At 36.2% G+C, this 13,365-nt stretch overlaps 1 pseudogene; it reads left to right on the top strand.

Annotated features, from left to right (window-relative positions):
* Positions 1-8,981: 8,981 nt before the first annotated feature.
* On the top strand, positions 8,982-13,121 carry LOC131162813 (cytochrome P450 CYP82D47-like; annotated as a pseudogene).
* Positions 13,122-13,365: the final 244 nt, after the last annotated feature.

Below are 13,365 nucleotides of genomic sequence, written 5' to 3'. Positions count from 1 at the left end.
ACGAACCATCCAATCCTAAATTCATCTTTGATAATGAGTCATCACTGAGAAATCAAACTAGTAAAAAGTTTCAAGAAACAATCTCTAGTGCTTACCAAAAGATATCCCATCATGATCATTTAGAAATATTTACCTAGGGATTCTTAGTTATATTGACTCGAAGATAGAGTATTACCTCCATGGTTGATTTAAGGGAAACTTCTTAACCTTTGTTAATGCAAAAGCATTCCCTTCCCTGACAAAATGCTACCATAAAAAAATACTCTAGGACCAAATGACACACTTACCATGCTTAAATCTCAAGCATGAATTCTTCATAGGAAAAATGTCAATTTTGATTGCTTTGGAACAATTTACTGCATTGGCAAAATAGCTCTCGAGTTATACTCAAATCTGATAAGCATCCCCTACCAAGGGATGTATGACTCATTATTTGGATGCAAATAAAACCAAAGTAATTCAAGAAGAGGTTTTCTTGACATTGGAATTATCTACCTCTTATCTTAGATTTACTTTGTTGAGATATTTGCTCAACAAAATTCTTAGGAAAATTCAATATCATATATTAGAGCTGCTAAACTGCCACATAATTCAATGTCCCTTACCTTTAAGAGGAAAATTTGTCCTCTACAGTGGCAATAATGGAAGCTTTTGATTGACAAGTGATGAACTAACTAGATCTTATCCTTAACTCACTTGAATTAGGTCAAGCATCACTTTGAGATTCAAAACTACATATATATATATATATATATATATATATATATATATATATATCCAAGTCAATAGGATGAAAAGAAATTTTTTGAATAAACTGGGAATTCATCTTGTCATTACCTCAAAGCAATAATGGGTACTTATAATGAACATTCATTCTTATCTAGGAAACCCACACCCAACCATGAGCATCAATGTGTTTGTGATATGCAATTTGGTTTCAAGCATTCACAAATTTTTTTGGTTGACAGAAAAAGAAGAAAGTTTTTTCTTATACTCTTATTCATCCATTGTTGAATTATCCTTTAATATAAGAGTATTCTACCATATTTTAGTATCATCTCTCAATCTTTAACAAATGGTAATAAACCTGAGAGATCATCATTCGTGAGTAAGTAAGCCAATCTAGGAACTTCAACTATTATAATTTAGCACCAATAAATTGGTTTTTATATAGTTAGCACATACTCACCTCACCACCATGGAAACTAGTCTTAATAGGCTCTTAGAGTATTTTTAAGATAAATGATTAGCACCTCTCTTTTTTATGATGATCAAAGGGGGAGAAGTTATTTGAAGTTATCCATGGGGATAAGATTTATGGTGTTATATATGTGAGGGAAAACACGATGTATGTATAGGGGAAAATATGCATTTAATGTTATAAAATTTCTATTTTATGGAATGCATGTTAAAAGCTCAAATGAACATGAATTGTTTTTATGTCTCATATGCATATAATAAGGGGGAGAAAATTATAAATATCATTTCAAAATATGCATAAATTAAGGGGAAACTTTAAAACATACCTCATATAGAACACCAATGGTTTGCCATCATCAAAAGGGGGAGAATGTTGGCCTTAGAGGTTACGAAAGTTTAATTGTTTTGTTTTGATGATAACAATCCATTAATGGTTCTAAGTAAGATTATCTTTGCACAATAAGTCTTAGTAAGAACAAACACAAATATAAAGATTAAGTAGATTCTTAATAGGTTCGACATCATCAAAAAGGGGGAGAATGTTAGCCTTGATAGTTACACTATCTTGGTTTATATGTTTTGATGATATTAACCTATTTGTTGTTCCTAGTATTTTCCATCCCTATAGATCTTATCTAGTATAGGTACAAAGTGTCGGATACACGAAGGTACCAAATCAGAAGTAAGGATCGAACCGAGTAGACATCAAATAGGAAAGATCGAAAGGACGCTGACTCGAAAGCACCAAAGCTCATCATGAAGTTTTTATTGTGAATAAATTAATTGTAATAAGGGTTGTGTGAGTGAGTGCATATTGTAACTCTTGTGGTGTGTGTCTTGCATGATTTTTGAGTAAGAGTTGAGTCATTGCATAAGCATACTAGGACACATGAGCATATAGGATTGTACTAAAGACATAAACACAAACTCACCTTTCATGGCTTTCAAAGTTAAACTTAAAGAGTTTGTTAAATGAATCCCAAACTCAAATATGTTTTCTAAAGAGACAAGCTTTCAAACATCTTAGTATTTGGAACATCTTCATACTTAGTCCCGGTTTTATCAAAATAAGTCTTGTGTCCTAAAGGTTTAAAGAAAGTCAAGTATATTTATAAAAAGACATAATAAGCATATAAGATATCAAAATGGGTTTTCAAACGTGTTTTATTAATTAAGATATATTATATTCAAAAGAAAACTCATTTGAATAAGTTTTAATCTCCATCAGACTTAATACCTTTCATATGCTTTTTTCCAAGAATGTTTTGAGTCATTAAAAAGCTTTTTGATAAGGAAAAACAAAGCAATCGTCGCTACCGTAATCTTGAGTCCTAAACACCTTTCGGTATTTTGGGCATAACTTTTGTTAGAAAAGTCTAAATAGGACAATCTTGGTGTCCCTGGAAATCTAAGACAAAATTCCACAACTTTCATGTTGAGGACATTTTCTAATTCAGGGATCTCATTAACTAACACAGGTGATTCGTCGACGAGGTGCAGTATATGATTAGTCGACGAGTGCAGGGGCCTAGTCGACGAGTCCAATGAGCAGAATGATGCTAACGGACAGAAAACGACTAGTTTACCAAATAAAATATCTTTTCTTCCCCCCCCCCCCAAATGTCTAATTAACGGCTCCTAAGGCTCTTGGGTTATAAATACAAGTTATTAGACTTGTATTAACATGTTTTTGAAGGTCTTTGATCATTGTTAGTAAAAAAAACATCATTTTATACAAAATCTAGCACATTAGATATTAGTTCTTCATTACATGTGGTCATTTTTTCTTGCTCACTTATTTTTTTTAATTCAATTCTTGAGAGAATAGTGTGAGGTTTGAGTTGTAAATCATATTTGCTCATTGTAAGGAGCATTCTTTGTAATCTTCTATCTTCTTGTGAAAGGTTCTTTGTGAACCAAGTTGTAAGGTTCTTTGTGATTCGAATCGATAAAGGCTCTTTGTGAGCGGTAGGGATTTGTTACTAAGCTGTGGAAGGAGTGATTATAGTGGATTGTGGAATCCTTGGATTGGTGCTAAGGCGTAGACGTAGGCTTGGTATTGAACCACATAAAAATACAGGTGTTGTTCTTTCTCTCCCTTACACTATTTATTTTATAGCTTGTGCATGATTTATATTTATATTGCAATATAATTTCTTGTATCTTGCCAAGATTTTTTATTTTTTAGAAAAATATGTATTCCACGTAAAGAGTCTATTCACCCCCCCTTCTAGACTATATACTCTAGGCTGGGACTCCCAACAGAAATAAAAAATCAAAAATTAAAATGTTCATAAGACTGAAGTTTCTGTTGAGAAGCCTGAAGTGGCAACTTTAGAAGACTAAACTTTAAGTTCAGTCATCTGAAGAATTACTTCAGACGTCTGAAGAATAAGTTAAATCGTCTAAGAATTATTGATGAAACACAAAAACTGGAAAAAGCACCTCAGAAGACTGAACTCTGACTTCAGTTATCTGAACCGACACTTCAAAAGCATAAACCCTAACCTCGGTCGTCTGACCCTGTATCCAGTTTAAAATTTTCAAAGGTTAAGGAACTTCAGAAGACTAACCCTAAAGGTTCAGTCGTTTGAACACTCTTAACGGGCAAATTTTTTAAATATTTCAAATTTTAAATATCAGTTGCTTGTGCTCCAAATTTTCTAAAAACTTGGGAATACTCCAAGTAAACTTGGCCAATACAAAAATACTCTTGAAAACCTATAAATACATGGTTTTACAAATTAAAACTCACCAAGAATTGAAAAATCTGCTCTAAGCTCTCTTGCATACAAAGTTCCAAATTAGTTCAACTACTTGCAATCTGAAAGTGCTGGTATTCTGAAATTGTTGATCATCAATCCCAGAGTTCTACCTACTGTTTTCTCATCTAGAGAAAAGGGAATTTGGTGAATTCTAGTCTTAGGCTTCAAATTGTATTTCATTCTTTATATTTAAATTCTGAAGTATACAGATTTGAATTGTACTAACTTGCTCTGTGTGTGAGCACTCATTGTACACATCCTCTTGTTGATTCTCTTGTAGTTATTGGATGATTAAAAGCTTGTTGGATTGTTAACCGAATGAGAGTACATTGTTTGGAGAGGCAGGCTCTAGCCTACTTGAAGGAGTGGTTGTAAAAGGTGTTGTTCCACCTGGTAAAGGAACTACGATAGTGGAATCCTTTGGTGATTTTCCAAAGGCGAGGATGTAGGCTGTGTTGAAGCCGAACCTCATAAAATCTTCGCGTCTCCTTCTTTTCCTTACTCATTATTTTCTACACAATATATTCTTGTGAATGATAAGTGCAGGTTGCAGGGCTTAAAAATCCATATTTAAAGAAGACTCTTGATTGTTAGAAAGTACATTTTAGTTAACCATTTGCAGAAACCCAAAAGGGAGTACGTTGGTTAATTTGCGGAAATCTTGATCAAAAGAAGCGCAATACAAAATTTATTCAAAGCAGGTTTACAAACAACCACAAGGCAGCTGACAAAAGGCATAAAGAAATTTTGGTTGGTTGGATTGTGTGTTCAATTTTTAGTACTTTGTGGTGTGATTTGATTGTAATCATAAGCTGATTAAGTTATTTTCTTATTGTTGTATTTAGCCAAGCAAAAGGTTAAAAAGAGGATAAATTTTTAAATAAACCAATTCACCCCCCCCCCACCCCCTCTTGGGAAAGCTATTCTAATTTCAGCAACATCTGTTCAAAGTCACTGCCACCCATGCTAGAAGCCTCCATGTAGCCACTACTTTCAGTATTCATGTTGCTGTTCTCGAGGTCCATCCTAAAATTAGAAAACATAGTCTGAGGACCCTATTTTCATAATATAACTAATACCTTTATATAACGAAGATATCCTCATACGACTTATTTCTAATTTAAGGTTCAGTCCTACCGTCCGGAAATACAAACTGACGATAGTTTACTATGGTTTTCCTGGAATCGTCACCCTAGGAAAATCACAGAAACCACCCCGAAGTTCTTGTCTCCAAACCGCAAGACAAAACCATAATTTCTCACCCTAACTTCCTAACATTAACTCACTTAAATTATGATTTATCCTAATTTCAATCCTCTCTCAGATCTATTCCTATACTTTGGTATTGTTCTCTGCTGTACACTATAGTCTACAGAACCTAACAACCTAGGCTCTGATACCAAATTGTAACGATCCAAAAATTCATACCATTTTTTTTTTCTATATATAGACTATAAAATTATATTGCTCTAATACCCTTATAAAATCTATTATAATGTCTCAGTCCCCAAAGTGGACATCGGGAAGTCTTGTTCATACAAACAAAACACCTATGCCGCGAAAAACATAAATTACATCACCATAATTACAATACCAAAGTTTTAGTAGTTTCCAAACATACATACACCTTTCTCCATAATCATCCACCAAATCCCCTAGGAACTACTCAAAAATACGTCTCCCAAAATCACTTACCCTATAGACAGGGTAGTATAAAGTTCTCCTCTATCTCTAAGCCTGATCTGTTCGTCTAACTGGATCACCTGAAATGTTAGTAATGCTGGGGTGAGACACCTCTCAGTAAGGGAGATAAACGAATATTAGTGTGTGGTAATATGAGTATCATTGTATTATAAACATATACTATACCTGGTATATTATATGTGTTAAATAAGGAAAACCTTTACATAAATTCAACTGCATTTGATAAATCTAATAAAAACTCTTCTGTATAAATCTAAATAAGTCATATTTCATATAACATACTGTGACATACTAAATTTTTGTATACATAAAAATCTTCTGCTATATCTATACAATACAAAAATCACATCCTGGATGGATAGGTAGCCAATGTCATGTATTACCCCCACATGACTGGGTTGTGCAACCCATAGGTGGGACCTAACAATGGTTGGCCTACCATGCTAGGTCAAACTTGTAAGTCTGTAAGTACGATTGGCTTGCCCGGCTTAGTCTAGACTACCAGGGGCCACCTGCACTACACTAAAGCTCAATCGACTATCTCCCTCTCACACTCTATATGGGATGTGTGATAGCATTGCTTGAACTAATAGCTACAGCACCATGCTCTGAATCTAAACTAAGTCATCCAAGTTCTACTATCATATAATATACAATTCATAATACTGTTATGTATAACTGTTTCAAAATCACGTGTAACATTTGTAATGATAACATTTTCTGAATAACTATTATAACATGCTTAATCATGGCATCTATGTCGGCTGAAAATCTAGGCATTTGCACCGGCTCAATATCATGGCATCTACGCCAGCTGAATATCTCGGCATTTGCGCTAACTGAAAATCACGGCATCTGTGCTGACTAAATATCATAATATTATGAAAATATAATTATTGTATTGTTATATAGTTTTTCTGAAAGCTATCATTAAATTATGATTGTTATATGTTTTCATGAAATATTCTAACATGCTATTGCAGTAAAAATCTATACTCATGCCACACCTAAATAAGTATTATTCTATAACATATCATATGGCCTAAAAACACATTTACAGACAAAAATAATATTAAATCTGTTTTTCAAAGTTTCCTTAGTTCCATCTCAATATTCCCAAAACTATACATAATTTCTAAGTTAAATACTAAATATTTAATAATACATTTTTTGAAAATACCTTACTTAATTTATCCCCTTACTTGTTTCCTGTTGAGCCTGCTGAAACTCTAAATCAACGTCCCACGACATTCGAAGCTCAAAACCCTAAAATTCATATTTCCCAATTTTAATCAACTCAACCCCCAGTATATTTATCATTTAGTATTTCCTAAGCTCTATAAACTCCAAATTGACCATAAAATTCTAAATTACCCCACTTACCCTGGTTTTGAGATGGTACCTGAACTCCTCAAACCAAAATTCTGTTCCAGTAAACTTTTAAAGAATCGACCCTTGATTGTTGTGGTGGTTTCTGATCATTGATTCGGGCTTAAATCGAAGCGGAATTGTAAAGAGAAGGAGGAAGTTATTTGTGGGTTTAAAGAGAGAGAGAGAGAGGGAGAAGAAATTTTGTTTAATGAAAGTGAAGCTTGCGAGTTTTCTTTATAGCCAGCACTACAGAGAAAACCGTCGACGATTTTTTTCTGACTCTCACAAAGCTGTTGCCGGTTTTCTCTTTAACTGGCCCAAAATTACCATTTACCTTTTACTGACCCGCGGTAAATCTCCATAACCGTCGATGGTTTTCTTTTCACTCTAAAAAACCATCACCGGTTTTCTCCTCTCCTAGCCAAAAATCTATTTTTTCTAATTTCTTTTATTATTATATATCATGGGTTTCTACAAATCTTCTCCGTGTTTTCTATGTTTTCTAGTTTTCTCTTATCTGTGTTATTTTTTCGTAGGTTATTTTTTTTTTTTTAAAAGGATCAAATTTCCTCAAACCATTAAACCCTAGATAAGTTCCCCTTCCCCTATTTTATATTTTATATTTTTATTTGAATCAAATAGACTATCTTGATCTGTGTTCTGAATTTGCATTGGGATCATGTTCTAGATGAGTTAACTCCCCAACACTCAGTGGGTTGGGTTGACTCGAGGTGAGTCACCCACTGAGTTAGGTATGGTTTTTGGGTTACGTATGTGGGTTTTGTGGGGAATTTTAAAAATTTGGGCCTAAGGCTCTAATAATTGGGCCTTAAATTTTAAAAACTTGGGCTCGAGCCCTTTGTGTTTTAGAAAAACGTGGACTCAGCCCACTGTTGGACTTGGATTACATGCTTGGGCTTTTAAAGTTTGGCCTTTTTGAAAATTTGATTTGGGCTTTTGGACTCTAATATTAACATACCTAGATCCAAATTGGATATGAGTCTCAGGTCTGTGGATCCTTAAATCAAACGGGTCGATTCAACCCAGCAAAGTAGGTCGGGTCACTGGGTCATGTTCAATGGATCAAATCCACAAATTGGATCCAAATCTTGACCCTTTTTCAGTATATTTCCATACCAATTTAAATACAAAAGAATAAAGCTAAAATTGACGCCTAGCTCTGATCTTCAACTCCACCAACCTTTAAGTCAATTTTTCTGCAATTTTGAGTCCCGAATTCTCTAATCTTCAAAGCCTCTAAGCCAAGGAATTTTTCTCTAGCTATTTCCTCGGGCTTCTAATCAGAATTTGCTGTGATTTTCTCACTGGAACCACTTGAAGATCACCGTGCCAACTTTTTATTTGCGAATTTCTCTCTATAACTCTCATTGTCTCTATCTACCACATTTTGTGCGAATTTCCCCGTATGAATCGCTCACTGTGTGAATGCCTCTCTTTGTCCCTTTTCTCTCTATGTGTCTCTCTATTTATAGACTTTTGAGAGATGATTTAAATTAAATTGTGATTGATTGATTAATTCTAATTGCTCAATTAGCCTTTAATTTTATCAATCAAAAATTTAGTATAAATCATTCATGCCAATCACATTTATATTTTACTTTTGGTAGATGTTTAACCTTTTTTTTTTCTTTTTCTAGCCAGTTTGAAATAGTTGTAAATTGAAGACTGTTGGCCACTTTCATTCATTTTTGTTTTTCTTTTTCTTTTTTCCACTTTTTCCCAAATGTAAAATGTATTTTTTTCCTTTTTCTATATCTCTGTTTTTTTTTTTTTTTGTTTGGTATTTTGTATTTTTATAAATAAAAATTTTATTTTTTTATCTTTGAACAATTTGGTGTCTACAATTAGTTTATTAATACTTTTTGTTAATTAGAAATTTTATTTGAGTTTTGCGGTTTGACATTAACAAAATGTACACGTATGGGCTATTCTAATTCAAAGATATTTCGTACCCCTTTATCAGCCAAACAATTCTACAATTATTTCATTTCATTCAGAGCGCCATGGAAAGGAAAACTGCAGAAAGGCATGGAGTTTTTCCTCCTCCCTTCCTCCTCCGCCACTTACGCTGCTTCCGCCTTCGCTGTTCTTCTCTTCCTCTATTCCCTGTTATGGATTTCCACAAGTTTCCGAAAGAAGTCAGTCGGCCAAAAAATAGCAGCCCCTGAAGCTGCCGGTACGTGGTCGGTGATCGGCCACCTCCATCTCCTCGGAGGATCCCAACTCCCCCACAGGAAGCTGGGGAACATGGCCGACAAGCACGGCCCAATCTTCACGATAAAGCTGGGCATGCACCGGGCCCTGGTCGTGAGCAATCCGGCGATGGCCCGGGAGTGTCTGACCACTCACGACAAAGTCTTCGCCAGCCGCACCAGAGCAGTGGGCGTGGAGCACTTGGGCTACAACTACGCCATGTTCGCGTTCGCCCCTTTCGGCCCTTACTGGCGCCACGTGCGCAAGATAGCCGTGACCCATCTCCTCTCCAGCCACCGCCTCGAGATCCTCAAGTACGTCTCTGAATCCCAAGTGAAAGCGGCCGTAAACGATATCTATCGGAGACTGTCCGGAGCCTGTGGCAGCGGAGACGGTGGTTCAAATGCGGTGCTGGTGGAGATGAGTAAGTGGTTTGGGGATATAAATCTGAAGGTGATTCTTAGGATGGTGATAGGAGACCGATGTTTGGAAGATGGCAGCGCCGCCGACGATAGGTTTCGGAGGGCGTTGAAGGAGTTTTTTCGGCTGATGGGGTCGTTCGTGGTGGGAGATGCTATTCCGTTTCTGAGGTGGTTGGATGTGGGGGGATACGAGAGGGAAATGAAAAGAACCGCGGCGGAATTGGATCGCGTGATGGAGGAGTGATTGGAGGAGCACAAGGGGAAGCGGCCGGTTTCTGCGGAAGACGGCGGCGACTTTATGGGCGTTATGTTGTCCGTACTCGAGCGCGACGAAGCTCTTTCGAGGCTTTCCGATTACGGCGTCGACACTGTCAACAAATCTACCTGCCTGGTAAATTCTCAATCAATACAACTCCTTCTCGGTATTAATAAATGAAACATTTTAATCTGTTCCATTCAAACATCACCTGCTCATCGCCAACCACAAAACCTGAGAAAGTATATATATGAATTGAATATGTACATATATGTTATAAAAGAATAAAATAATAAAACCCGTAGCATTATATTATTATTTTCTTGTATATATTTTAAAAGTTTTATATTTTGTTATAAAATATTATTTTGATTTTACCATAAAAGTTTAGAATTAAAATGAAAAGGTACCTAAGGGAGGAATCATTGAATAAGATTAAGCATTACAATTCTAATTCCAAGATTTAGAGTTGATTCCATTATCAAATACTACAAGTGTATTATAGTATTTATTGAAATGTAAGACATTGATTATCTCAAATGAAATTATAATCATATTTATTGAGATAATATAAAAGGTCTTTAAATAAAAAATTGTTATCATAATTGTAATTATATTTTTTAATTAATGATCTCAGAATTTTGTAAAATTATAATGACATCTCGAAATATGAAAAGTTTATAATTATGATACATTATTAATCACTTGATGGAATAATCTAACTATGGTGATGAGATTGGTTATCAGTTTTAGGGAAAAAAAAAGAATTTATTAATGCTAATGACACTATGGCGGGTATTGAGTATTCACATTTCACCAAAGCATAGAAAAATAGTACGCAAATTGATATTTTTAAAAAGAATGGATAAGCCAGCCTCTCCCACGGCGGAGCGGAGCGAGAACTAGGCCTGGCAAAACGGGTCATAACCCGTCGGGTCACTCGGGCCCGTCCGTTTAAAACGGGTTCGGGTTTAAGAATATTAACCCAATTAATAATTGGGCGGGTCCGGATCAACCCGTTTATAAACGGGTTAAGTGGGTCTGGGCGGGTCACCCGCTAATTCGCTATGCCTTCGGCGGCTCGGCCCTTCACGCGACTCACGCCTCAGTGCCGCACTGAGTCAGTGAGTCACGACTCACGGTTCCCTCTTCGTCTTCTTCGGTCTTCGACTCTTCAATCTTCCCAAACACAATCACACACACTTGAAAAAAAGAAACCCTAACCCTAACCAGCGTCGCGCCTCTCCATGGACCACAGTCCACTCCAGTCTCCAGTCTCCTCGTCTGGCGTCTGGATCGTCTCTGAGAGAGGCTCTCGGCTCTCAACTCTCGACTCTCAGCTCTCACTCTCTCTGTCTCTCAGATTCTACTCTCCCTCCGGCAGTCTTTCCTCTCCTCTGGTGACTGGTGCGCCGCTACGTGCCGGATCTGCCAGGCTACCAGTCGGCAGTCATCGTCTCCTTCGAACGAACCACAGACGCGCGGATCTGGTGTGGTGACTGTGTGTGTGTTTTTTTTAATTTTACATTTTTTAAAAATTGTATTCAGGATGTATTTTTTTTTACATTTTATGTTCTTTTTATTTAGAAATTAATAAATAAAATACAGTTTTTTTAAAAACAAAATGTCATTTTATATGAAATTTTTTAAATTTTTAAAATAAAAAAATCATATTTTTTAAACGAGTGACCCGTTACCCGCCCGTTTATTAAATGGGCGGGTTAGGGTTGGCATGTGTGTGATCCATTTAACATCGACCCGTTAATGACCCGCCCGTTTATGACCCGGCCCGTTAGTGACCCGCCCAAACCCAGCCCGCCCACCCATTTTGCCAGGCCTAGCGAGAACCGCTCATTTCTGACCATTGCATATATATATAGGGCATGTGAGAGAGCATTGAATCTCCAACCTTCTTAATTAAGGATTAAATCGTGATTTGGGTGGGCCCGTTTGCCACGTCATTCGAAAATAGCCATTGTCTGCGCTGTCAATTTTTAGTTGGTCTTTCTTTAACTCAATCTTCTGGCTATTTTGGCCATTAAAAGTTTTGTAGATTGGAAAAATTTTGTTACCTTTGGCCCTCTGGGAGTTCGTATTTCCATCTTTGGATCCCAGCTGGTGAGAATTAACAAAAAAACATACAGTACAAAGAGAAAAATGGTTTTAACACTTCAAAAAATATTTTATTTTATTGTGTTAAATGATAATTGTCTTTTAACTTTTCACCTTATAAGAAAAAAAGTAAAGAGAGAGAGAGAGAGAATAGAATTTTTATTTTATTGGAGTAATTTTTTTTTATCAAAAAAATTGAAAGATAAATCTAACATTTAATATATAAAAAATAAATGTAGAGTAGCATTGATAATTTTTGGATGGTCAATGTGCCTCTCATATAAATTCAAATGAAGATAAGAAATGCATACTTTTAAATTAAATGTCTTTGTCTTATTTTAGTAAGGCCACTAAGACAAATTAAAATAATATTTTAGATAAGCATTATTATTCTAATTAGTTAAATGTCATATTCCCCTTTTTGATATTACAAAAATGTACATAATTGACCGCAGGCTCTCGTGTTGGGGGGCTCTGACACCACATGTGACGCTGGTATGGGCTCTCTGCTTGCTCCTCAACAACCCCCACACTTTAAAGAAAGCCCAACAAGAATTGGACGCCCAGGTTGGGAGACAACAACAACTACAGGGAACTCATATCAAATACTTGGTATACATCCAAGCCATCATCAAGGAGACACTGCGCCTTTACCCCGCTGCGCCTCTAGCAGCACCTCACGAATCCATAGAAGATTGCACTGTCGGTGACCACTACGTCCCCGCTGGCACACGCCTGGTGGTGAACCTGTGGAAGGTTCACTGAGACCCACAAGTGTGGCTCTATCCGGACGAGTTTCGACCGGAGAGATTTTTGACAACCCACAAGGATGTGGATGTGAGGGGGCAGAATTTTGAGTTGATCCCGTTCAGCAGGGGCAGAAGAATGTGCCCTGGAGTTTCTTTTGCTCTTCAGGTTATGCATTTTACACTAGCCAATTTGCTACATGGGTTTGAGATTGCGACTCCAGACGACGACCCAGTTGACATGTGGGAGCGCTTTGGGCTAACCATGGCTAAGGCAACGCCGCTGGAAGTCCTCCTCTTACCTCGCTTGCCTTCTCACCTATATGTGTAAGGTAATTTTCCAGTTGGTGTGATAAGAGCCTGTTAGAAGATTTCAGGTATCCAATCGCTTGCTTAGTGTTTAATATTTTAGCTTTGAGATAATTTTGATTTGGGTCAATTTAAATAAAGTGTAATATGAAATTATATTTAACTTTTATAAATTTTTCATAAATTCAAATTGAACATTCCAAATTAATGTTCCCAATACGATTTAAATTTTTCTTTGAATAAAAAAAATCAATGTTGATGTAATG

The sequence above is a fragment of the Malania oleifera genome, chromosome 8 (assembly GCF_029873635.1).
Source record: "Malania oleifera isolate guangnan ecotype guangnan chromosome 8, ASM2987363v1, whole genome shotgun sequence".
NCBI classification, from domain to species: domain Eukaryota; kingdom Viridiplantae; phylum Streptophyta; class Magnoliopsida; order Santalales; family Ximeniaceae; genus Malania; species Malania oleifera.
This window is presented reverse-complemented; position numbering and strand designations above follow the sequence as displayed.